A 27,387-nucleotide genomic window follows, 5' to 3' on the forward strand; every position below is an offset into this window, starting at 1 on the left:
ACCCCAGTACAAGGATCTGGGCCTAAATCCATCGTATTTTTGCACTCCACACCACCCTGGGTTAGACACTGGCTGTATGCAAATCAGCTCTGACCCTGTGCCTCATGGGAACAGTCCAGTCCGAACTACAAAGCCATGTCTTTCCCAGACCGGAATCAAGCATCCAAGGACCGGTTTCTGGCTATCAGCCATCTTCAGCCTGGATAGCTTGACTCCAGTGGTGTGGAGAGCCTGGGACTCATGTCTGAGCATACCCAGCCCACTCGGGGTGAAAATTGCAAAAAACACAGTTGATGGACAGAATGTAGAACAATGTCATACATTCACCCCAGTACAAGGATCTGGGCCTAAATCCATCGTTTTTTTGCACTCCACACCACCCTGGGTTAGACACTGGCTGTATGCAAATCAGCTCTGACCCTGTGCCTCATGGGAACAGTCCAGTCCGAACTACCAAGCCATGTCTTTCCCAGACCGGAATCAAGCATCCAAGGACCGGTTTCTGGCTATTAGCCATCTTCAGCCTGGATAGCTTGACTCCAGTGGTGTGGAGAGCCTGGGACTCACGTCTGAGCATACCCAGCCCACTCGGGGTGAAAATTGCAAAAAACACAGTTGATGGACAGAATGTAGAACAATGTCATACATTCACCCCAGTACAAGGATCTGGGCCTAAATCCATCGTATTTTTGCACCCACACCACCCTGGGTTAGACACTGGCTGTATGCAAATCAGCTCTGACCCTGTGCCTCATGGGAACAGTCCAGTCCGAACTACCAAGCCATGTCTTTCCCAGAACGGAATCAAGCATCCAAGGACCGGTTTCTGGCTATCAGCCATCTTCAGCCTGGATAGCTTGACTCCAGTGGTGTGGAGAGCCTGGGACTCACGTCTGAGCATACCCAGCCCACTCGGGGTGAAAATTGCAAAAAACACAGTTGATGGACAGAATGTAGAACAATGTCATACATTCACCCCAGTACAAGGATCTGGGCCTAAATCCATCGTTTTTTTGCACTCCACACCACCCTGGGTTAGACACTGGCTGTATGCAAATCAGCTCTGACCCTGTGCCTCATGGGAACAGTCCAGTCCGAACTACCAAGCCATGTCTTTCCCAGAACGGAATCAAGCATCCAAGGACCGGTTTCTGGCTATCAGCCATCTTCAGCCTGGATAGCTTGACTCCAGTGGTGTGGAGAGCCTGGGACTCACGTCTGAGCATACCCAGCCCACTCGGGGTGAAAATTGCAAAAAACAACGTTGATGGACAGAATGTAGAACAATGTCATACATTCACCCCAGTACAAGGATATGGGCCTAATTCCACCGTTTTTTGCACTCCACACCACCCTGGGTTAGACACTGGCTGTATGCAAATCAGCTCTGACCCTGTGCCTCATGGGAACAGTCCAGTCCGAACTACCAAGCCATGTCTTTCCCAGACCGGAATCAAGCATCCAAGGACCGGTTTCTGGCTATCAGCCATCTTCAGCCTGGATAGCTTGACTCCAGTGGTGTGGAGAGCCTGGGACTCACGTCTGAGCATACGCAGCCCACTCGGGGTGAAAATTGCAAAAAACACAGTTGATGGACAGAATGTAGAACAATGTCATACATTCACCCCAGTACAAGGATCTGGGCCTAAATCCATCGTTTTTTTGCACTCCACACCACCCTGGGTTAGACACTGGCTGTATGCAAATCAGCTCTGACCCTGTGCCTCATGGGAACAGTCCAGTCCGAACTACCAAGCCATGTCTTTCCCAGACCGGAATCAAGCATCCAAGGACCGGTTTCTGGCTATCAGCCATCTTCAGCCTGGATAGCTTGACTCCAGTGGTGTGGAGAGCCTGGGACTCACGTCTGAGCATACCCAGCCCACTCGGGGTGAAAATTGCAAAAAACACAGTTGATGGACAGAATGTAGAACAATGTCATACATTCACCCCAGTACAAGGATCTGGGCCTAAATCCATCGTTTTTTTGCACTCCACACCACCCTGGGTTAGACACTGGCTGTATGCAAATCAGCTCTGACCCTGTGCCTCATGGGAACAGTCCAGTCCGAACTACCAAGCCATGTCTTTCCCAGAACGGAATCAAGTATCCAAGGACCGGTTTCTGGCTATCAGCCATCTTCAGCCTGGATAGCTTGACTCCAGTGGTGTGGAGAGCCTGGGACTCACGTCTGAGCATACCCAGCCCACTCGGGGTGAAAATTGCAAAAAACACAGTTGATGGACAGAATGTAGAACAATGTCATACATTCACCCCAGTACAAGGATCTGGGCCTAAATCCATTGTTTTTTTGCACTCCACACCACCCTGGGTTAGACACTGGCTGTATGCAAATCAGCTCTGACCCTGTGCCTCATGGGAACAGTCCAGTCCGAACTACCAAGCCATGTCTTTCCCTGACCGGAATCAAGCATCCAAGGACCGGTTTCTGGCTATCAGCCATCTTCAGCCTGGATAGCTTGACTCCAGTGGTGTGGAGAGCCTGGGACTCACGTCTGAGCATACCCAGCCCACTCGGGGTGAAAATTGCAAAAAACACAGTTGATAGACAGAATGTAGAACAATGTCATACATTCACCCCAGTACAAGGATCTGGGCCTAAATCCATCGTTTTTTTGCACTCCACACCACCCTGGGTTAGACACTGGCTGTATGCAAATCAGCTCTGACCCTGTGCCTCATGGGAACAGTCCAGTCCGAACTACCAAGCCATGTCTTTCCCAGACCGGAATCAAGCATCCAAGGACCGGTTTCTGGCTATCAGCCATCTTCAGCCCGGATAGCTTGACTCCAGTGGTGTGGAGAGCCTGGGACTCACGTCTGAGCATACCCAGCCCACTCGGGGTGAAAATTGCAAAAAACACAGTTGATGGACAGAATGTAGAACAATGTCATACATTCACCCCAGTACAAGGATCTGGGGCCAAAATACATCGGTTTTTTGCACTCCACACCACCCTGGGTTAGACACTGGCTGTATGCAAATCAGCTCTGACCCTGTGCCTCATGGGAACAGTCCAGTCCGAACTACCAAGCCATGTCTTTCCCAGACCGGAATCAAGCATCCAAGGACCGGTTTCTGGCTATCAGCCATCTTCAGCCTGGATAGCTTGACTCCAGTGGTGTGGAGAGCCTGGGACTCACGTCTGAGCATACCCAGCCCACTCGGGGTGAAAATTGCAAAAAACACAGTTGATGGACAGAATGTAGAACAATGTCATACATTCACCCCAGTACAAGGATCTGGGCCTAAATCCATCGTTTTTTTGCACTCCACACCACCCTGGGTTAGACACTGGCTGTATGCAAATCAGCTCTGACCCTGTGCCTCATGGGAACAGTCCAGTCCGAACTACCAAGCCATGTCTTTCCCAGACCGGAATCAAGCATCCAAGGACCGGTTTCTGGCTATCAGCCATCTTCAGCCTGGATAGCTTGACTCCAGTGGTGTGGAGAGCCTGGGACTCACGTCTGAGCATACCCAGCCCACTCGGGGTGAAAATTACAAAAAACACAGTTGATGGACAGAATGTAGAACAATGTCATACATTCACCCCAGTACAAGGATCTGGGCCTAAATCCATCGTATTGTTGCACTCCACACCACCCTGGGTTAGACACTGGCTGTATGCAAATCAGCTCTGACCCTGTGCCTCATGGGAACAGTCCAGTCCGAACTACCAAGGCATGTCTTTCCCAGACCGGAATCGAGCATCCAAGGACCGGTTTCTGGCTATCAGCCATCTTCAGCCTGGATAGCTTGACTCCAGTGGTGTGGAGAGCCTGGGACTCACGTCTGAGCATACCCAGCCCATTCGGGGTGAAAATTGCAAAAAACACAGTTGATGGACAGAATGTAGAACAATGTCATACATTCACCCCAGTACAAGGATCTGGGCCTAAATCCATCGTTTTTTTGCACTCCACACCACCCTGGGTTAGACACTGGCTGTATGCAAATCAGCTCTGACCCTGTGCCTCATGGGAACAGTCCAGTCCGAACTACCAAGCCATGTCTTTCCCAGACCGGAATCAAGCATCCAAGGACCGGTTTCTGGCTATCAGCCATCTTCAGCCTGGATAGCTTGACTCCAGTGGTGTGGAGAGCCTGGGACTCACGTCTGAGCATACCCAGCCCACTCGGGGTGAAAATTGCAAAAAACACAGTTGATGGACAGAATGTAGAACAATGTCATACATTCACCCCAGTACAAGGATCTGGGCCTAAATCCATCGTTTTTTTGCACTCCACACCACCCTGGGTTAGACACTGGCTGTATGCAAATCAGCTCTGACCCTGTGCCTCATGGGAACAGTCCAGTCCGAACTACCAAGCCATGTCTTTCCCAGAACGGAATCAAGCATCCAAGGACCGGTTTCTGGCTATCAGCCATCTTCAGCCTGGATAGCTTGACTCCAGTGGTGTGGAGAGCCTGGGACTCACGTCTGAGCATACCCAGCCCACTCGGGGTGAAAATTGCAAAAAACACAGTTGATGGACAGAATGTAGAACAATGTCATACATTCACCCCAGTACAAGGATATGGGCCTAATTCCATCGTTTTTTGCACTCCACACCACCCTGGGTTAGACACTGGCTGTATGCAAATCAGCTCTGACCCTGTGCCTCATGGGAACAGTCCAGTCCGAACTACCAAGCCATGTCTTTCCCAGACCGGAATCAAGCATCCAAGGACCGGTTTCTGGCTATCAGCCATCTTCAGCCTGGATAGCTTGACTCCAGTGGTGTGGAGAGCCTGGGACTCACGTCTGAGCATACGCAGCCCACTCGGGGTGAAAATTGCAAAAAACACAGTTGATGGACAGAATGTAGAACAATGTCATACATTCACCCCAGTACAAGGATCTGGGCCTAAATCCATCGTTTTTTTGCACTCCACACCACCCTGGGTTAGACACTGGCTGTATGCACATCAGCTCTGACCCTGTGCCTCATGGGAACAATCCAGTCCGAACTACCAAGCTATGTCTTTACCAGACCGGAATCAAGCATCCAAGGACCGGTTTCTGGCTATCAGCCATCTTCAGCCCGGATAGCTTGACTCCAGTGGTGTGGAGAGCCTGGGACTCACGTCTGAGCATACCCAGCCCACTCGGGGTGAAAATTGCAAAAAACACAGTTGATGGACAGAATGTAGAACAATGTCATACATTCACCCCAGTACAAGGATCTGGGCCTAAATCCATCGTTTTTTTGCACTCCACACCACCCTGGGTTAGACACTGGCTGTATGCAAATCAGCTCTGACCTTGTGCCTCATGGGAACAGTCCAGTCCGAACTACCAAGCCATGTCTTTCCCAGACCGGAATCAAGCATCCAAGGACCGGTTTCTGGCTATCAGCCATCTTCATCCTGGATAGCTTGACTCCAGTGGTGTGGAGAGCCTGGGACTCACATCTGAGCATACCCAGCCCACTCGGGGTGAAAATTGCAAAAAAAACAGTTGATGGACAGAATGTAGAACAATGTCACACATTCACCCCAGTACAAGGATCTGGGCCTAAATCCATCGTTTTTTTGCACTCCACACCACCCTGGGTTAGACACTGGCTGTATGCAAATCAGCTCTGACCCTGTGCCTCATGGGAACAGTCCAGTCCGAACTACCAAGCCATGTCTTTCCCAGACCGGAATCAAGCATCCAAGGACCGGTTTCTGGCTATCAGCCATCTTCAGCCTGGATAGCTTGACTCCAGTGGTGTGGAGAGCCTGGGACTCACGTCTGAGCATACCCAGCCCACTCGGGGTGAAAATTGCAAAAAACACAGTTGATGGACAGAATGTAGAACAATGTCATACATTCACCCCAGTACAAGGATCTGGGCCTAAATCCATCGTTTTTTTGCACTCCACACCACCCTGGGTTAGACACTGGCTGTATGCAAATCAGCTCTGACCCTGTGCCTCATGGGAACAGTCCAGTCCGAACTACCAAGCCAAGTCTTTCCCAGACCGGAATCAAGCATCCAAGGACCGGTTTCTGGCTATCAGCCATCTTCAGCCTGGATAGCTTGACTCCAGTGGTGTGGAGAGCCTGGGACTCACGTCTGAGCATACCCAGCCCACTCGGGGTGAAAATTGCAAAAAACACAGTTGTTGGACAGAATGTAGAACAATGTCATACATTCACCCCAGTACAAGGATCTGGGCCTAAATCCATCGTTTTTTTGCACTCCACACCACCCTGGGTTAGACACTGGCTGTATGCAAATCAGCTCTGACCCTGTGCCTCATGGGAACAGTCCAGTCCGAACTACCAAGCCATGTCTTTCCCAGACCGGAATCAAGCATCCAAGGACCGGTTTCTGGCTATCAGCCATCTTCAGCCTGGATAGCTTGACTCCAGTGGTGTGGAGAGCCTGGGACTCACGTCTGAGTATACCCAGCCCACTCGGGGTGAAAATTGCAAAAAACACAGTTGATGGACAGAATGTAGAACAATGTCATACATTCACCCCAGTACAAGGATCTGGGCCTAATTCCATCGTTTTTTTGCACTCCACACCACCCTGGGTTAGACACTGGCTGTATGCAAATCAGCTCTGACTCTGTGCCTCATGGGAACAGTCCAGTCCGAACTACCAAGCCTTGTCTTTCCCAGACCGGAATCAAGCATCCAAGGACCGGTTTCTGACTATCAGCCATCTTCAGCCTGGATAGCTTGACTCCAGTGGTGTGGAGAGCCTGGGACTCACGTCTGAGTATACCCAGCCCACTCGGGGTGAAAATTGCAAAAAACACAGTTGATGGACAGAATGTAGAACAATGTCATACATTCACCCCAGTACAAGGATCTGGGCCTAAATCCATCGTTTTTTTGCACTCCACACCACCCTGGGTTAGACACTGGCTGTATGCAAATCAGCTCTGACCCTGTGCCTCATGGGAACAGTCCAGTCCGAACTACCAAGCCATGTCTTTCCCAGACCGGAATCAAGCATCCAAGGACCGGTTTCTGGCTATCAGCCATCTTCAGCCTGGATAGCTTGACTCCAGTGGTGTGGAGAGCCAGGGACTCACGTCTGAGCATACCCAGCCCACTCGGGGTGAAAATTGCAAAAAACACAGTTGATGAACAGAATGTAGAACAATGTCATACATTCACCCCAGTACAAGGATCTGGGCCTAAATCCATCGTTTTTTTGCACTCCACACCACCCTGGGTTAGACACTGGCTGTATGCAAATCAGCTCTGACCCTGTGCCTCATGGGAACAGTCCAGTCCGAACTACCAAGCCATGTCTTTCCCAGACCGGAATCAAGCATCCAAGGACCGGTTTCTGGCTATCAGCCATCTTCAGCCTGGATAGCTTGACTCCAGTGGTGTGGAGAGCCTGGGACTCACGTCTGAGCATACCCAGCCCACTCGGGGTGAAAATTGCAAAAAACACAGTTGATGGACAGAATGTAGAACAATGTTATACATTCACCCCAGTACAAGGATCTGGGCCTAAATCCATCGTTTTTTTGCACTCCACACCACCCTGGGTTAGACACTGGCTGTATGCAAATCAGCTCTGACCCTGTGCCTCATGGGAACAGTCCAGTCCGAACTACCAAGCCATGTCTTTCCCAGACCGGAATCAAGCATCCAAGGACCGGTTTCTGGCTATCAGCCATCTTCAGCCTGGATAGCTTGACTCCAGTGGTGTGGAGAGCCTGGGACTCACGTCTGAGCATACCCAGCCCACTCGGGGTGAAAATTGCAAAAAACACAGTTGATGGACAGAATGTAGAACAATGTCATACATTCACCCCAGTACAAGGATCTGGGCCTAAATCCATCGTTTTTTTGCACTCCACACCACCCTGGGTTAGACACTGGCTGTATGCAAATCAGCTCTGACCCTGTGCCTCATGGGAACAGTCCAGTCCGAACTACCAAGCCATGTCTTTCCCAGAACGGAATCAAGCATCCAAGGACCGGTTTCTGGCTATCAGCCATCTTCAGCCTGGATAGCTTGACTCCAGTGGTGTGGAGAGCCTGGGACTCACGTCTGAGCATACCCAGCCCACTCGGGGTGAAAATTGCAAAAAACACAGTTGATGGACAGAATGTAGAACAATGTCATACATTCACCCCAGTACAAGGATATGGGCCTAATTCCATCGTTTTTTGCACTCCACACCACCCTGGGTTAGACACTGGCTGTATGCAAATCAGCTCTGACCCTGTGCCTCATGGGAACAGTCCAGTCCGAACTACCAAGCCATGTCTTTCCCAGACCGGAATCAAGCATCCAAGGACCGGTTTCTGGCTATCAGCCATCTTCAGCCTGGATAGCTTGACTCCAGTGGTGTGGAGAGCCTGGGACTCACGTCTGAGCATACGCAGCCCACTCGGGGTGAAAATTGCAAAAAACACAGTTGATGGACAGAATGTAGAACAATGTCATACATTCACCCCAGTACAAGGATCTGGGCCTAAATCCATCGTTTTTTTGCACTCCACACCACCCTGGGTTAGACACTGGCTGTATGCACATCAGCTCTGACCCTGTGCCTCATGGGAACAATCCAGTCCGAACTACCAAGCTATGTCTTTACCAGACCGGAATCAAGCATCCAAGGACCGGTTTCTGGCTATCAGCCATCTTCAGCCCGGATAGCTTGACTCCAGTGGTGTGGAGAGCCTGGGACTCACGTCTGAGCATACCCAGCCCACTCGGGGTGAAAATTGCAAAAAACACAGTTGATGGACAGAATGTAGAACAATGTCATACATTCACCCCAGTACAAGGATCTGGGCCTAAATCCATCGTTTTTTTGCACTCCACACCACCCTGGGTTAGACACTGGCTGTATGCAAATCAGCTCTGACCTTGTGCCTCATGGGAACAGTCCAGTCCGAACTACCAAGCCATGTCTTTCCCAGACCGGAATCAAGCATCCAAGGACCGGTTTCTGGCTATCAGCCATCTTCATCCTGGATAGCTTGACTCCAGTGGTGTGGAGAGCCTGGGACTCACATCTGAGCATACCCAGCCCACTCGGGGTGAAAATTGCAAAAAAAACAGTTGATGGACAGAATGTAGAACAATGTCACACATTCACCCCAGTACAAGGATCTGGGCCTAAATCCATCGTTTTTTTGCACTCCACACCACCCTGGGTTAGACACTGGCTGTATGCAAATCAGCTCTGACCCTGTGCCTCATGGGAACAGTCCAGTCCGAACTACCAAGCCATGTCTTTCCCAGACCGGAATCAAGCATCCAAGGACCGGTTTCTGGCTATCAGCCATCTTCAGCCTGGATAGCTTGACTCCAGTGGTGTGGAGAGCCTGGGACTCACGTCTGAGCATACCCAGCCCACTCGGGGTGAAAATTGCAAAAAACACAGTTGATGGACAGAATGTAGAACAATGTCATACATTCACCCCAGTACAAGGATCTGGGCCTAAATCCATCGTTTTTTTGCACTCCACACCACCCTGGGTTAGACACTGGCTGTATGCAAATCAGCTCTGACCCTGTGCCTCATGGGAACAGTCCAGTCCGAACTACCAAGCCAAGTCTTTCCCAGACCGGAATCAAGCATCCAAGGACCGGTTTCTGGCTATCAGCCATCTTCAGCCTGGATAGCTTGACTCCAGTGGTGTGGAGAGCCTGGGACTCACGTCTGAGCATACCCAGCCCACTCGGGGTGAAAATTGCAAAAAACACAGTTGTTGGACAGAATGTAGAACAATGTCATACATTCACCCCAGTACAAGGATCTGGGCCTAAATCCATCGTTTTTTGCACTCCACACCACCCTGGGTTAGACACTGGCTGTATGCAAATCAGCTCTGACCCTGTGCCTCATGGGAACAGTCCAGTCCGAACTACCAAGCCATGTCTTTCCCAGACCGGAATCAAGCATCCAAGGACCGGTTTCTGGCTATCAGCCATCTTCAGCCTGGATAGCTTGACTCCAGTGGTGTGGAGAGCCTGGGACTCACGTCTGAGTATACCCAGCCCACTCGGGGTGAAAATTGCAAAAAACACAGTTGATGGACAGAATGTAGAACAATGTCATACATTCACCCCAGTACAAGGATCTGGGCCTAATTCCATCGTTTTTTTGCACTCCACACCACCCTGGGTTAGACACTGGCTGTATGCAAATCAGCTCTGACTCTGTGCCTCATGGGAACAGTCCAGTCCGAACTACCAAGCCATGTCTTTCCCTGACCGGAATCAAGCATCCAAGGACCGGTTTCTGGCTATCAGCCATCTTCAGCCTGGATAGCTTGACTCCAGTGGTGTGGAGAGCCTGGGACTCACGTCTGAGCATACCCAGCCCACTCGGGGTGAAAATTGCAAAAAACACAGTTGATAGACAGAATGTAGAACAATGTCATACATTCACCCCAGTACAAGGATCTGGGCCTAAATCCATCGTTTTTTTGCACTCCACACCACCCTGGGTTAGACACTGGCTGTATGCAAATCAGCTCTGACCCTGTGCCTCATGGGAACAGTCCAGTCCGAACTACCAAGCCATGTCTTTCCCAGACCGGAATCAAGCATCCAAGGACCGGTTTCTGGCTATCAGCCATCTTCAGCCCGGATAGCTTGACTCCAGTGGTGTGGAGAGCCTGGGACTCACGTCTGAGCATACCCAGCCCACTCGGGGTGAAAATTGCAAAAAACACAGTTGATGGACAGAATGTAGAACAATGTCATACATTCACCCCAGTACAAGGATCTGGGGCCAAAATACATCGTTTTTTTGCACTCCACACCACCCTGGGTTAGACACTGGCTGTATGCAAATCAGCTCTGACCCTGTGCCTCATGGGAACAGTCCAGTCCGAACTACCAAGCCATGTCTTTCCCAGACCGGAATCAAGCATCCAAGGACCGGTTTCTGGCTATCAGCCATCTTCAGCCTGGATAGCTTGACTCCAGTGGTGTGGAGAGCCTGGGACTCACGTCTGAGCATACCCAGCCCACTCGGGGTGAAAATTGCAAAAAACACAGTTGATGGACAGAATGTAGAACAATGTCATACATTCACCCCAGTACAAGGATCTGGGCCTAAATCCATCGTTTTTTTGCACTCCACACCACCCTGGGTTAGACACTGGCTGTATGCAAATCAGCTCTGACCCTGTGCCTCATGGGAACAGTCCAGTCCGAACTACCAAGCCATGTCTTTCCCAGACCGGAATCAAGCATCCAAGGACCGGTTTCTGGCTATCAGCCATCTTCAGCCTGGATAGCTTGACTCCAGTGGTGTGGAGAGCCTGGGACTCACGTCTGAGCATACCCAGCCCACTCGGGGTGAAAATTACAAAAAACACAGTTGATGGACAGAATGTAGAACAATGTCATACATTCACCCCAGTACAAGGATCTGGGCCTAAATCCATCGTATTGTTGCACTCCACACCACCCTGGGTTAGACACTGGCTGTATGCAAATCAGCTCTGACCCTGTGCCTCATGGGAACAGTCCAGTCCGAACTACCAAGGCATGTCTTTCCCAGACCGGAATCGAGCATCCAAGGACCGGTTTCTGGCTATCAGCCATCTTCAGCCTGGATAGCTTGACTCCAGTGGTGTGGAGAGCCTGGGACTCACGTCTGAGCATACCCAGCCCATTCGGGGTGAAAATTGCAAAAAACACAGTTGATGGACAGAATGTAGAACAATGTCATACATTCACCCCAGTACAAGGATCTGGGCCTAAATCCATCGTTTTTTTGCACTCCACACCACCCTGGGTTAGACACTGGCTGTATGCAAATCAGCTCTGACCCTGTGCCTCATGGGAACAGTCCAGTCCGAACTACCAAGCCATGTCTTTCCCAGACCGGAATCAAGCATCCAAGGACCGGTTTCTGGCTATCAGCCATCTTCAGCCTGGATAGCTTGACTCCAGTGGTGTGGAGAGCCTGGGACTCACGTCTGAGCATACCCAGCCCACTCGGGGTGAAAATTGCAAAAAACACAGTTGATGGACAGAATGTAGAACAATGTCATACATTCACCCCAGTACAAGGATCTGGGCCTAAATCCATCGTTTTTTTGCACTCCACACCACCCTGGGTTAGACACTGGCTGTATGCAAATCAGCTCTGACCCTGTGCCTCATGGGAACAGTCCAGTCCGAACTACCAAGCCATGTCTTTCCCAGAACGGAATCAAGCATCCAAGGACCGGTTTCTGGCTATCAGCCATCTTCAGCCTGGATAGCTTGACTCCAGTGGTGTGGAGAGCCTGGGACTCACGTCTGAGCATACCCAGCCCACTCGGGGTGAAAATTGCAAAAAACACAGTTGATGGACAGAATGTAGAACAATGTCATACATTCACCCCAGTACAAGGATATGGGCCTAATTCCATCGTTTTTTGCACTCCACACCACCCTGGGTTAGACACTGGCTGTATGCAAATCAGCTCTGACCCTGTGCCTCATGGGAACAGTCCAGTCCGAACTACCAAGCCATGTCTTTCCCAGACCGGAATCAAGCATCCAAGGACCGGTTTCTGGCTATCAGCCATCTTCAGCCTGGATAGCTTGACTCCAGTGGTGTGGAGAGCCTGGGACTCACGTCTGAGCATACGCAGCCCACTCGGGGTGAAAATTGCAAAAAACACAGTTGATGGACAGAATGTAGAACAATGTCATACATTCACCCCAGTACAAGGATCTGGGCCTAAATCCATCGTTTTTTTGCACTCCACACCACCCTGGGTTAGACACTGGCTGTATGCACATCAGCTCTGACCCTGTGCCTCATGGGAACAATCCAGTCCGAACTACCAAGCTATGTCTTTACCAGACCGGAATCAAGCATCCAAGGACCGGTTTCTGGCTATCAGCCATCTTCAGCCCGGATAGCTTGACTCCAGTGGTGTGGAGAGCCTGGGACTCACGTCTGAGCATACCCAGCCCACTCGGGGTGAAAATTGCAAAAAACACAGTTGATGGACAGAATGTAGAACAATGTCATACATTCACCCCAGTACAAGGATCTGGGCCTAAATCCATCGTTTTTTTGCACTCCACACCACCCTGGGTTAGACACTGGCTGTATGCAAATCAGCTCTGACCTTGTGCCTCATGGGAACAGTCCAGTCCGAACTACCAAGCCATGTCTTTCCCAGACCGGAATCAAGCATCCAAGGACCGGTTTCTGGCTATCAGCCATCTTCATCCTGGATAGCTTGACTCCAGTGGTGTGGAGAGCCTGGGACTCACATCTGAGCATACCCAGCCCACTCGGGGTGAAAATTGCAAAAAAAACAGTTGATGGACAGAATGTAGAACAATGTCACACATTCACCCCAGTACAAGGATCTGGGCCTAAATCCATCGTTTTTTTGCACTCCACACCACCCTGGGTTAGACACTGGCTGTATGCAAATCAGCTCTGACCCTGTGCCTCATGGGAACAGTCCAGTCCGAACTACCAAGCCATGTCTTTCCCAGACCGGAATCAAGCATCCAAGGACCGGTTTCTGGCTATCAGCCATCTTCAGCCTGGATAGCTTGACTCCAGTGGTGTGGAGAGCCTGGGACTCACGTCTGAGCATACCCAGCCCACTCGGGGTGAAAATTGCAAAAAACACAGTTGATGGACAGAATGTAGAACAATGTCATACATTCACCCCAGTACAAGGATCTGGGCCTAAATCCATCGTTTTTTTGCACTCCACACCACCCTGGGTTAGACACTGGCTGTATGCAAATCAGCTCTGACCCTGTGCCTCATGGGAACAGTCCAGTCCGAACTACCAAGCCAAGTCTTTCCCAGACCGGAATCAAGCATCCAAGGACCGGTTTCTGGCTATCAGCCATCTTCAGCCTGGATAGCTTGACTCCAGTGGTGTGGAGAGCCTGGGACTCACGTCTGAGCATACCCAGCCCACTCGGGGTGAAAATTGCAAAAAACACAGTTGTTGGACAGAATGTAGAACAATGTCATACATTCACCCCAGTACAAGGATCTGGGCCTAAATCCATCGTTTTTTTGCACTCCACACCACCCTGGGTTAGACACTGGCTGTATGCAAATCAGCTCTGACCCTGTGCCTCATGGGAACAGTCCAGTCCGAACTACCAAGCCATGTCTTTCCCAGACCGGAATCAAGCATCCAAGGACCGGTTTCTGGCTATCAGCCATCTTCAGCCTGGATAGCTTGACTCCAGTGGTGTGGAGAGCCTGGGACTCACGTCTGAGTATACCCAGCCCACTCGGGGTGAAAATTGCAAAAAACACAGTTGATGGACAGAATGTAGAACAATGTCATACATTCACCCCAGTACAAGGATCTGGGCCTAATTCCATCGTTTTTTTGCACTCCACACCACCCTGGGTTAGACACTGGCTGTATGCAAATCAGCTCTGACTCTGTGCCTCATGGGAACAGTCCAGTCCGAACTACCAAGCCTTGTCTTTCCCAGACCGGAATCAAGCATCCAAGGACCGGTTTCTGACTATCAGCCATCTTCAGCCTGGATAGCTTGACTCCAGTGGTGTGGAGAGCCTGGGACTCACGTCTGAGTATACCCAGCCCACTCGGGGTGAAAATTGCAAAAAACACAGTTGATGGACAGAATGTAGAACAATGTCATACATTCACCCCAGTACAAGGATCTGGGCCTAAATCCATCGTTTTTTTGCACTCCACACCACCCTGGGTTAGACACTGGCTGTATGCAAATCAGCTCTGACCCTGTGCCTCATGGGAACAGTCCAGTCCGAACTACCAAGCCATGTCTTTCCCAGACCGGAATCAAGCATCCAAGGACCGGTTTCTGGCTATCAGCCATCTTCAGCCTGGATAGCTTGACTCCAGTGGTGTGGAGAGCCAGGGACTCACGTCTGAGCATACCCAGCCCACTCGGGGTGAAAATTGCAAAAAACACAGTTGATGAACAGAATGTAGAACAATGTCATACATTCACCCCAGTACAAGGATCTGGGCCTAAATCCATCGTTTTTTTGCACTCCACACCACCCTGGGTTAGACACTGGCTGTATGCAAATCAGCTCTGACCCTGTGCCTCATGGGAACAGTCCAGTCCGAACTACCAAGCCATGTCTTTCCCAGACCGGAATCAAGCATCCAAGGACCGGTTTCTGGCTATCAGCCATCTTCAGCCTGGATAGCTTGACTCCAGTGGTGTGGAGAGCCTGGGACTCACGTCTGAGCATACCCAGCCCACTCGGGGTGAAAATTGCAAAAAACACAGTTGATGGACAGAATGTAGAACAATGTTATACATTCACCCCAGTACAAGGATCTGGGCCTAAATCCATCGTTTTTTTGCACTCCACACCACCCTGGGTTAGACACTGGCTGTATGCAAATCAGCTCTGACCCTGTGCCTCATGGGAACAGTCCAGTCCGAACTACCAAGCCATGTCTTTCCCAGACCGGAATCAAGCATCCAAGGACCGGTTTCTGGCTATCAGCCATCTTCAGCCTGGATAGCTTGACTCCAGTGGTGTGGAGAGCCTGGGACTCACGTCTGAGCATACCCAGCCCACTCGGGGTGAAAATTGCAAAAAACACAGTTGATGGACAGAATGTAGAACAATGTCATACATTCACCCCAGTACAAGGATCTGGGCCTAAATCCATCGTTTTTTTGCACTCCACACCACCCTGGGTTAGACACTGGCTGTATGCAAATCAGCTCTGACCCTGTGCCTCATGGGAACAGTCCAGTCCGAACTACCAAGCCATGTCTTTCCCAGAACGGAATCAAGCATCCAAGGACCGGTTTCTGGCTATCAGCCATCTTCAGCCTGGATAGCTTGACTCCAGTGGTGTGGAGAGCCTGGGACTCACGTCTGAGCATACCCAGCCCACTCGGGGTGAAAATTGCAAAAAACACAGTTGATGGACAGAATGTAGAACAATGTCATACATTCACCCCAGTACAAGGATATGGGCCTAATTCCATCGTTTTTTGCACTCCACACCACCCTGGGTTAGACACTGGCTGTATGCAAATCAGCTCTGACCCTGTGCCTCATGGGAACAGTCCAGTCCGAACTACCAAGCCATGTCTTTCCCAGACCGGAATCAAGCATCCAAGGACCGGTTTCTGGCTATCAGCCATCTTCAGCCTGGATAGCTTGACTCCAGTGGTGTGGAGAGCCTGGGACTCACGTCTGAGCATACGCAGCCCACTCGGGGTGAAAATTGCAAAAAACACAGTTGATGGACAGAATGTAGAACAATGTCATACATTCACCCCAGTACAAGGATCTGGGCCTAAATCCATCGTTTTTTTGCACTCCACACCACCCTGGGTTAGACACTGGCTGTATGCACATCAGCTCTGACCCTGTGCCTCATGGGAACAATCCAGTCCGAACTACCAAGCTATGTCTTTACCAGACCGGAATCAAGCATCCAAGGACCGGTTTCTGGCTATCAGCCATCTTCAGCCCGGATAGCTTGACTCCAGTGGTGTGGAGAGCCTGGGACTCACGTCTGAGCATACCCAGCCCACTCGGGGTGAAAATTGCAAAAAACACAGTTGATGGACAGAATGTAGAACAATGTCATACATTCACCCCAGTACAAGGATCTGGGCCTAAATCCATCGTTTTTTTGCACTCCACACCACCCTGGGTTAGACACTGGCTGTATGCAAATCAGCTCTGACCTTGTGCCTCATGGGAACAGTCCAGTCCGAACTACCAAGCCATGTCTTTCCCAGACCGGAATCAAGCATCCAAGGACCGGTTTCTGGCTATCAGCCATCTTCATCCTGGATAGCTTGACTCCAGTGGTGTGGAGAGCCTGGGACTCACATCTGAGCATACCCAGCCCACTCGGGGTGAAAATTGCAAAAAAAACAGTTGATGGACAGAATGTAGAACAATGTCACACATTCACCCCAGTACAAGGATCTGGGCCTAAATCCATCGTTTTTTTGCACTCCACACCACCCTGGGTTAGACACTGGCTGTATGCAAATCAGCTCTGACCCTGTGCCTCATGGGAACAGTCCAGTCCGAACTACCAAGCCATGTCTTTCCCAGACCGGAATCAAGCATCCAAGGACCGGTTTCTGGCTATCAGCCATCTTCAGCCTGGATAGCTTGACTCCAGTGGTGTGGAGAGCCTGGGACTCACGTCTGAGCATACCCAGCCCACTCGGGGTGAAAATTGCAAAAAACACAGTTGATGGACAGAATGTAGAACAATGTCATACATTCACCCCAGTACAAGGATCTGGGCCTAAATCCATCGTTTTTTTGCACTCCACACCACCCTGGGTTAGACACTGGCTGTATGCAAATCAGCTCTGACCCTGTGCCTCATGGGAACAGTCCAGTCCGAACTACCAAGCCAAGTCTTTCCCAGACCGGAATCAAGCATCCAAGGACCGGTTTCTGGCTATCAGCCATCTTCAGCCTGGATAGCTTGACTCCAGTGGTGTGGAGAGCCTGGGACTCACGTCTGAGCATACCCAGCCCACTCGGGGTGAAAATTGCAAAAAACACAGTTGTTGGACAGAATGTAGAACAATGTCATACATTCACCCCAGTACAAGGATCTGGGCCTAAATCCATCGTTTTTTGCACTCCACACCACCCTGGGTTAGACACTGGCTGTATGCAAATCAGCTCTGACCCTGTGCCTCATGGGAACAGTCCAGTCCGAACTACCAAGCCATGTCTTTCCCAGACCGGAATCAAGCATCCAAGGACCGGTTTCTGGCTATCAGCCATCTTCAGCCTGGATAGCTTGACTCCAGTGGTGTGGAGAGCCTGGGACTCACGTCTGAGTATACCCAGCCCACTCGGGGTGAAAATTGCAAAAAACACAGTTGATGGACAGAATGTAGAACAATGTCATACATTCACCCCAGTACAAGGATCTGGGCCTAATTCCATCGTTTTTTTGCACTCCACACCACCCTGGGTTAGACACTGGCTGTATGCAAATCAGCTCTGACTCTGTGCCTCATGGGAACAGTCCAGTCCGAACTACCAAGCCTTGTCTTTCCCAGACCGGAATCAAGCATCCAAGGACCGGTTTCTGACTATCAGCCATCTTCAGCCTGGATAGCTTGACTCCAGTGGTGTGGAGAGCCTGGGACTCACGTCTGAGTATACCCAGCCCACTCGGGGTGAAAATTGCAAAAAACACAGTTGATGGACAGAATGTAGAACAATGTCATACATTCACCCCAGTACAAGGATCTGGGCCTAAATCCATCGTTTTTTTGCACTCCACACCACCCTGGGTTAGACACTGGCTGTATGCAAATCAGCTCTGACCCTGTGCCTCATGGGAACAGTCCAGTCCGAACTACCAAGCCATGTCTTTCCCAGACCGGAATCAAGCATCCAAGGACCGGTTTCTGGCTATCAGCCATCTTCAGCCTGGATAGCTTGACTCCAGTGGTGTGGAGAGCCAGGGACTCACGTCTGAGCATACCCAGCCCACTCGGGGTGAAAATTGCAAAAAACACAGTTGATGAACAGAATGTAGAACAATGTCATACATTCACCCCAGTACAAGGATCTGGGCCTAAATCCATCGTTTTTTTGCACTCCACACCACCCTGGGTTAGACACTGGCTGTATGCAAATCAGCTCTGACCCTGTGCCTCATGGGAACAGTCCAGTCCGAACTACCAAGCCATGTCTTTCCCAGACTGGAATCAAGCATCCAAGGACCGGTTTCTGGCTATCAGCCATCTTCAGCCTGGATAGCTTGACTCCAGTGGTGTGGAGAGCCTGGGACTCACGTCTGAGCATACCCAGCCCACTCGGGGTGAAAATTGCAAAAAACACAGTTGATGGACAGAATGTAGAACAATGTCATACATTCACCCCAGTACAAGGATCTGGGCCTAAATCCATCGTTTTTTTGCACTCCACACCACCCTGGGTTAGACACTGGCTGTATGCAAATCAGCTCTGACCCTGTGCCTCATGGGAACAGTCCAGTCCGAACTACCAAGCCATGTCTTTCCCAGACCGGAATCAAGCATCCAAGGACCGGTTTCTGGCTATCAGCCATCTTCAGCCTGGATAGCTTGACTCCAGTGGTGTGGAGAGCCTGGGACTCACGTCTGAGCATACCCAGCCCACTCGGGGTGAAAATTGCAAAAAACACAGTTGATAGACAGAATGTAGAACAATGTCATACATTCACCCCAGTACAAGGATCTGGGCCTAAATCCATCGTTTTTTTGCACTCCACACCACCCTGGGTTAGACACTGGCTGTGTGCAAATCAGCTCTGACCCTGTGCCTCATGGGAACAGTCCAGTCCGAACTACCAAGCCATGTCTTTCCCAGACCGGAATCAAGCATCCAAGGACCGGTTTCTGGCTATCAGCCATCTTCAGCCCGGATAGCTTGACTCCAGTGGTGTGGAGAGCCTGGGACTCACGTCTGAGCATACCCAGCCCACTCGGGGTGAAAATTGCAAAAAACACAGTTGATGGACAGAATGTAGAACAATGTCATACATTCACCCCAGTACAAGGATCTGGGCCTAAATCCATCGTTTTTTTGCACTCCACACCACCCTGGGTTAGACACTGGCTGTATGCAAATCAGCTCTGACCCTGTGCCTCATGGGAACAGTCCAGTCCGAACTACCAAGCCATGTCTTTCCCAGACCGGAATCAAGCATCCAAGGACCGGTTTCTGGCTATTAGCCATCTTCAGCCTGGATAGCTTGACTCCAGTGGTGTGGAGAGCCTGGGACTCACGTCTGAGCATACCCAGCCCACTCGGGGTGAAAATTGCAAAAAACACAGTTGATGGACAGAATGTAGAACAATGTCATACATTCACCCCAGTACAAGGATCTGGGCCTAAATCCATCGTATTTTTGCACTCCACACCACCCTGGGTTAGACACTGGCTGTATGCAAATCAGCTCTGACCCTGTGCCTCATGGGAACAGTCCAGTCCGAACTACCAAGCCATGTCTTTCCCAGAACGGAATCAAGCATCCAAGGACCGGTTTCTGGCTATCAGCCATCTTCAGGCTGGATAGCTTGACTCCAGTGGTGTGGAGAGCCTGGGACTCACGTCTGAGCATACCCAGCCCACTCGGGGTGAAAATTGCAAAAAACACAGTTGATGGACAGAATGTAGAACAATGTCATACATTCACCCCAGTACAAGGATCTGGGCCTAAATCCATCGTTTTTTTGCACTCCACACCACCCTGGGTTAGACACTGGCTGTATGCAAATCAGCTCTGACCCTGTGCCTCATGGGAACAGTCCAGTCCGAACTACCAAGCCATGTCTTTCCCAGAACGGAATCAAGCATCCAAGGACCGGTTTCTGGCTATCAGCCATCTTCAGCCTGGATAGCTTGACTCCAGTGGTGTGGAGAGCCTGGGACTCACGTCTGAGCATACGCAGCCCACTCGGGGTGAAAATTGCAAAAAACACAGTTGATGGACAGAATGTAGAACAATGTCATACATTCACCCCAGTACAAGGATCTGGGCCTAAATCCATCGTTTTTTTGCACTCCACACCACCCTGGGTTAGACACTGGCTGTATGCAAATCAGCTCTGACCCTGTGCCTCATGGGAACAGTCCAGTCCGAACTACCAAGCCATGTCTTTCCCAGACCGGAATCAAGCATCCAAGGACCGGTTTCTGGCTATCAGCCATCTTCAGCCTGGATAGCTTGACTCCAGTGGTGTGGAGAGCCTGGGACTCACGTCTGAGCATACCCAGCCCACTCGGGGTGAAAATTGCAAAAAACACAGTTGATGGACAGAATGTAGAACAATGTCATACATTCACCCCAGTACAAGGATCTGGGCCTAAATCCATCGTTTTTTTTGCACTCCACACCACCCTGGGTTAGACACTGGCTGTATGCAAATCAGCTCTGACCCTGTGCCTCATGGGAACAGTCCAGTCCGAACTACCAAGCCATGTCTTTCCCAGACCGGAATCAAGTATCCAAGGACCGGTTTCTGGCTATCAGCCATCTTCAGCCTGGATAGCTTGACTCCAGTGGTGTGGAGAGCCTGGGACTCACGTCTGAGCATACCCAGCCCACTCGGGGTGAAAATTGCAAAAAACACAGTTGATGGACAGAATGTAGAACAATGTCATACATTCACCCCAGTACAAGGATCTGGGCCTAAATCCATTGTTTTTTTGCACTCCACACCACCCTGGGTTAGACACTGGCTGTATGCAAATCAGCTCTGACCCTGTGCCTCATGGGAACAGTCCAGTCCGAACTACCAAGCCATGTCTTTCCCAGACCGGAATCAAGCATCCAAGGACCGGTTTCTGGCTATCAGCCATCTTCAGCCTGGATAGCTTGACTCCAGTGGTGTGGAGAGCCTGGGACTCACGTCTGAGCATACCCAGCCCACTCGAGGTGAAAATTGCAAAAAACACAGTTGATAGACAGAATGTAGAACAATGTCATACATTCACCCCAGTACAAGGATCTGGGCCTAAATCCATCGTTTTTTTGCACTCCACACCACCCTGGGTTAGACACTGGCTGTATGCAAATCAGCTCTGACCCTGTGCCTCATGGGAACAGTCCAGTCCGAACTACCAAGCCATGTCTTTCCCAGACCGGAATCAAGCATCCAAGGACCGGTTTCTGGCTATCAGCCATCTTCAGCCCGGATAGCTTGACTCCAGTGGTGTGGAGAGCCTGGGACTCACGTCTGAGCATACCCAGCCCACTCGGGGTGAAAATTGCAAGAAACACAGTTGATGGACAGAATGTAGAACAATGTCATACATTCACCCCAGTACAAGGATCTGGGCCTAAATCCATCGTTTTTTTGCACTCCACACCACCCTGGGTTAGACACTGGCTGTATGCAAATCAGCTCTGACCCTGTGCCTCATGGGAACAGTCCAGTCCGAACTACCAAGCCATGTCTTTCCCAGACCGGAATCAAGCATCCAAGGACCGGTTTCTGGCTATCAGCCATCTTCAGCCTGGATAGCTTGACTCCAGTGGTGTGGAGAGCCTGGGACTCACGTCTGAGCATACCCAGCCCACTCGGGGTGAAAATTGCAAAAAACACAGTTGATGGACAGAATGTAGAACAATGTCATACATTCACCCCAGTACAAGGATCTGGGCCTAAATCCATCGTTTTTTTGCACTCCACACCACCCTGGGTTAGACACTGGCTGTATGCAAATCAGCTCTGACCCTGTGCCTCATGGGAACAGTCCAGTCCGAACTACCAAGCCATGTCTTTCCCAGACCGGAATCAAGCATCCAAGGACCGGTTTCTGGCTATCAGCCATCTTCAGCCTGGATAGCTTGACTCCAGTGGTGTGGAGAGCCTGGGACTCACGTCTGAGCATACCCAGCCCACTCGGGGTGAAAATTGCAAAAAACACAGTTGATGGACAGAATGTAGAACAATGTCATACATTCACCCCAGTACAAGGATCTGGGCCTAAATCCATCGTATTTTTGCACTCCACACCACCCTGGGTTAGACACTGGCTGTATGCAAATCAGCTCTGACCCTGTGCCTCATGGGAACAGTCCAGTCCGAACTACCAAGCCATGTCTTTCCCAGACCGGAATCAAGCATCCAAGGACCGGTTTCTGGCTATCAGCCATCTTCAGCCTGGATAGCTTGACTCCAGTGGTGTGGAGAGCCTGGGACTCACGTCTGAGCATACCCAGCCCACTCGGGGTGAAAATTGCAAAAAACACAGTTGATGGACAGAATGTAGAACAATGTCATACATTCACCCCAGTACAAGGATCTGGGCCTAAATCCATCGTTTTTTTGCACTCCACACCACCCTGGGTTAGACACTGGCTGTATGCAAATCAGCTCTGACCCTGTGCCTCATGGGAACAGTCCAGTCCGAACTACCAAGCCATGTCTTTCCCAGACCGGAATCAAGCATCCAAGGACCGGTTTCTGGCTATCAGCCATCTTCAGCCTGGATAGCTTGACTCCAGTGGTGTGGAGAGCCTGGGACTCACGTCTGAGCATACCCAGCCCACTCGGGGTGAAAATTGCAAAAAACACAGTTGATGGACAGAATGTAGAACAATGTCATACATTCACCCCAGTACAAGGATCTGGGCCTAAATCCATCGTTTTTTTGCACTCCACACCACCCTGGGTTAGACACTGGCTGTATGCAAATCAGCTCTGACCCTGTGCCTCATGGGAACAGTCCAGTCCGAACTACCAAGCCATGTCTTTCCCAGAACGGAATCAAGCATCCAAGGACCGGTTTCTGGCTATCAGCCATCTTCAGCCTGGATAGCTTGACTCCAGTGGTGTGAAGAGCCTGGGACTCACGTCTGAGCATACCCAGCCCACTCGGGGTGAAAATTGCAAAAAACACAGTTGATGGACAGAATGTAGAACAATGTCATACATTCACCCCAGTCCAAGGATATGGGCCTAATTCCATCGTTTTTTGCACTCCACACCACCCTGGGTTAGACACTGGCTGTATGCAAATCAGCTCTGACCCTGTGCCTCATGGGAACAGTCCAGTCCGAACTACCAAGCCATGTCTTTCCCAGACCGGAATCAAGCATCCAAGGACCGGTTTCTGGCTATCAGCCATCTTCAGCCTGGATAGCTTGACTCCAGTGGTGTGGAGAGCCTGGGACTCACGTCTGAGCATACGCAGCCCACTCGGGGTAAAAATTGCAAAAAACACAGTTGATGGACAGAATGTAGAACAATGTCATACATTCACCCCAGTACAAGGATCTGGGCCTAAATCCATCGTTTTTTTGCACTCCACACCACCCTGGGTTAGACACTGGCTGTATGCAAATCAGCTCTGACCCTGTGCCTCATGGGAACAGTCCAGTCCGAACTACCAAGCCATGTCTTTCCCAGACCGGAATCAAGCATCCAAGGACCGGTTTCTGGCTATCAGCCATCTTCAGCCTGGATAGCTTGACTCCAGTGGTGTGGAGAGCCTAGGACTCACGTCTGAGCATACCCAGCCCACTCGGGGTGAAAATTGCAAAAAACACAGTTGATGGACAGAATGTAGAACAATGTCATACATTCATCCCAGTACAAGGATCTGGGCCTAAATCCATCGTTTTTTTGCACTCCACACCACCCTGGGTTAGACACTGGCTGTATGCAAATCAGCTCTGACCCTGTGCCTCATGGGAACAGTCCAGTCCGAACTACCAAGCCATGTCTTTCCTAGACCGGAATCAAGCATCCAAGGACCGGTTTCTGGCTATCAGCCATCTTCAGCCCGGATAGCTTGACTCCAGTGGTGTGGAGAGCCTGGGACTCACGTCTGAGCATACCCAGCCCACTTGGGGTGAAAATTGCAAAAAACACAGTTGATGGACAGAATGTAGAACAATGTCATACATTCAACCCAGTACAAGGATCTGGGCCTAAATCCATCGTTTTTTTTGCACTCCACACCACCCTGGGTTAGACACTGGCTGTATGCAAATCAGCTCTGACCCTGTGCCTCATGGGAACAGTCCAGTCCGAACTACCAAGCCATGTCTTTCCCAGACCGGAATCAAGCATCCAAGGACCGGTTTCTGGCTATCAGCCATCTTCAGCCCGGATAGCTTGACTCCAGTGGTGTGGAGAGCCTGGGACTCACGTCTGAGCATACCCAGCCCACTTGGGGTGAAAATTGCAAAAAACACAGTTGATGGACAGAATGTAGAACAATGTCATACATTCACCCCAGTACAAGGATCTGGGCCTAAATCCATCGTTTTTTTTGCACTCCACACCACCCTGGGTTAGACACTGGCTGTATGCAAATCAGCTCTGACCCTGTGCCTCATGGGAACAGTCCAGTCCGAACTACCAAGCCATGTCTTTCCCAGACCGGAATCAAGCATCCAAGGACCGGTTTCTGGCTATCAGCCATCTTCAGCCTGGATAGCTTGACTCCAGTGGTGTGGAGAGCCTGGGACTCACGTCTGAGCATACCCAGCCCACTCGGGGTGAAAATTGCAAAAAACACAGTTGATGGACAGAATGTAGAACAATGTCATACATTCACCCCAGTACAAGGATCTGGGCCTAAATCCATCGTTTTTTTGCACTCCACACCACCCTGGGTTAGACACTGGCTGTATGCAAATCAGCTCTGACCCTGTGCCTCATGGGAACAGTCCAGTCCCAACTACCAAGCCATGTCTTTCCCAGACCGGAATCAAGCATCCAAGGACCGGTTTCTGGCTATCAGCCATCTTCAGCCCGGATAGCTTGACTCCAGTGGTGTGGAGAGCCTGGGACGCACGTCTGAGCATACCCAGCCCACTCGGGGTGAAAATTGCAAAAAACACAGTTGATGGACAGAATGTAGAACAATGTCACACATTCACCCCAGTACAAGGATCTGGGCCTAATTCCATCGTTTTTTTGCACTCCACACCACCCTGGGTTAGACACTGGCTGTATGCAAATCAGCTCTGACCCTGTGCCTCATGGGAACAGTCCAGTCCGAACTACCAAGCCATGTCTTTCCCAGACCGGAATCAAGCATCCAAGGACCGGTTTCTGGCTATCAGCCATCTTCAGCCTGGATAGCTTGACTCCAGTGGTGTGGAGAGCCTGGGACTCACGTCTGAGCATACCCAGCCCACTCGGGGTGAAAATTGCAAAATACACAGTTGATGGACAGAATGTAGAACAATGTCATACATTCACCCCAGTACAAGGATCTGGGCCTAAATCCATCGTTTTTTTGCACTCCACACCACCCTGGGTTAGACACTGGCTGTATGCAAATCAGCTCTGAACCTGTGCCTCATGGGAACAGTCCAGTCCAAACTACCAAGCCATGTCTTTCCCAGACCGGAATCAAGCATCCAAGGACCGGTTTCTGGCTATCAGCCATCTTCAGCCTGGATAGCTTGACTCCAGTGGTGTGGAGAGCCTGGGACTCACGTCTGAGCATACCCAGCCCACTCGGGGTGAAAATTGCAAAAAACACAGTTGATGGACAGAATGTAGAACAATGTCATACATTCACCCCAGTACAAGGATCTGGGCCTAAATCCATTGTTTTTTTGCACTCCACACCATCCTGGGTTAGACACTGGCTGTATGCAAATCAGCTCTGACCCTGTGCCTCATGGGAACAGTCCAGTCCAAACTACCAAGCCATGTCTTTCCCAGACCGGAATCAAGCATCCAAGGACCGGTTTATGGCTATCAGCCATCTTCAGCCTGGATAGCTTGACTCCAGTGGTGTGGAGAGCCTGGGACTCACGTCTGAGCATACCCAGCCCACTCGGGGTGAAAATTGCAAAAAATACAGTTGATGGACAGAATGTAGAACAATGTCATACATTCACCCCAGTACAAGGATCTGGGCCTAAATCCATCGTTTTTTTGCACTCCACACCACCCTGGGTTAGACACTGGCTGTATGCAAATCAGCTCTGACCCTGTGCCTCATGGGAACAGTCCAGTCCGAACTACCAAGCCATTTCTTTCCCAGACCGGAATCAAGCATCCAAGGACCGGTTTCTGGCTATCAGCCATCTTCAGCCCGGATAGCTTGACTCCAGTGGTGTGGAGAGCCTGGGACTCACGTCTGAGCATACCCAGCCCACTCGGGGTGAAAATTGCAAAAAACACAGTTGATGGACAGAATGTAGAACAATGTCATACATTCACCCCAGTACACGGATCTGGGCCTAAATCCATCGTTTTTTTGCACTCCACACCACCCTGGGTTAGACACTGGCTGTATGCAAATCAGCTCTGACCCTGTGCCTCATGGGAACAGTCCAGTCCGAACTACCAAGCCATGTCTTTCCCAGACCGGAATCAAGCATCCAAGGACCGGTTTCTGGCTATCAGCCATCTTCATCCTGGATAGCTTGACTCCAGTGGTGTGGAGAGCCTGGGACTCACGTCTGAGCATACCCAGCCCACTCGGGGTGAAAATTGCAAAAAACACAGTTGATGGACAGAATGTAGAACAATGTCACACATTCACCCCAGTACAAGGATCTGGGCCTAAATCCATCGTTTTTTTGCACTCCACACCACCCTGGGTTAGACACTGGCTGTATGCAAATCAGCTCTGACCCTGTGCCTCATGGGAACAGTCCAGTCCGAACTACCAAGCCATGTCTTTCCCAGACCGGAATCAAGCATCCAAGGACCGGTTTCTGGCTATCAGCCATCTTCAGCCTGGATAGCTTGACTCCAGTGGTGTGGAGAGCCTGGGACTCACGTCTGAGCATACCCAGCCCACTCGGGGTGAAAATTGCAAAAAACACAGTTGATGGACAGAATGTAGAACAATGTCATACATTCACCCCAGTACAAGGATCTGGGCCTAAATCCATTGTTTTTTTGCACTCCACACCATCCTGGGTTAGACACTGGCTGTATGCAAATCAGCTCT

The sequence above is a fragment of the Lissotriton helveticus genome, chromosome 8 (assembly GCF_964261635.1).
Source record: "Lissotriton helveticus chromosome 8, aLisHel1.1, whole genome shotgun sequence".
In the NCBI taxonomy this organism is placed as follows: Eukaryota; Metazoa; Chordata; class Amphibia; order Caudata; family Salamandridae; genus Lissotriton; species Lissotriton helveticus.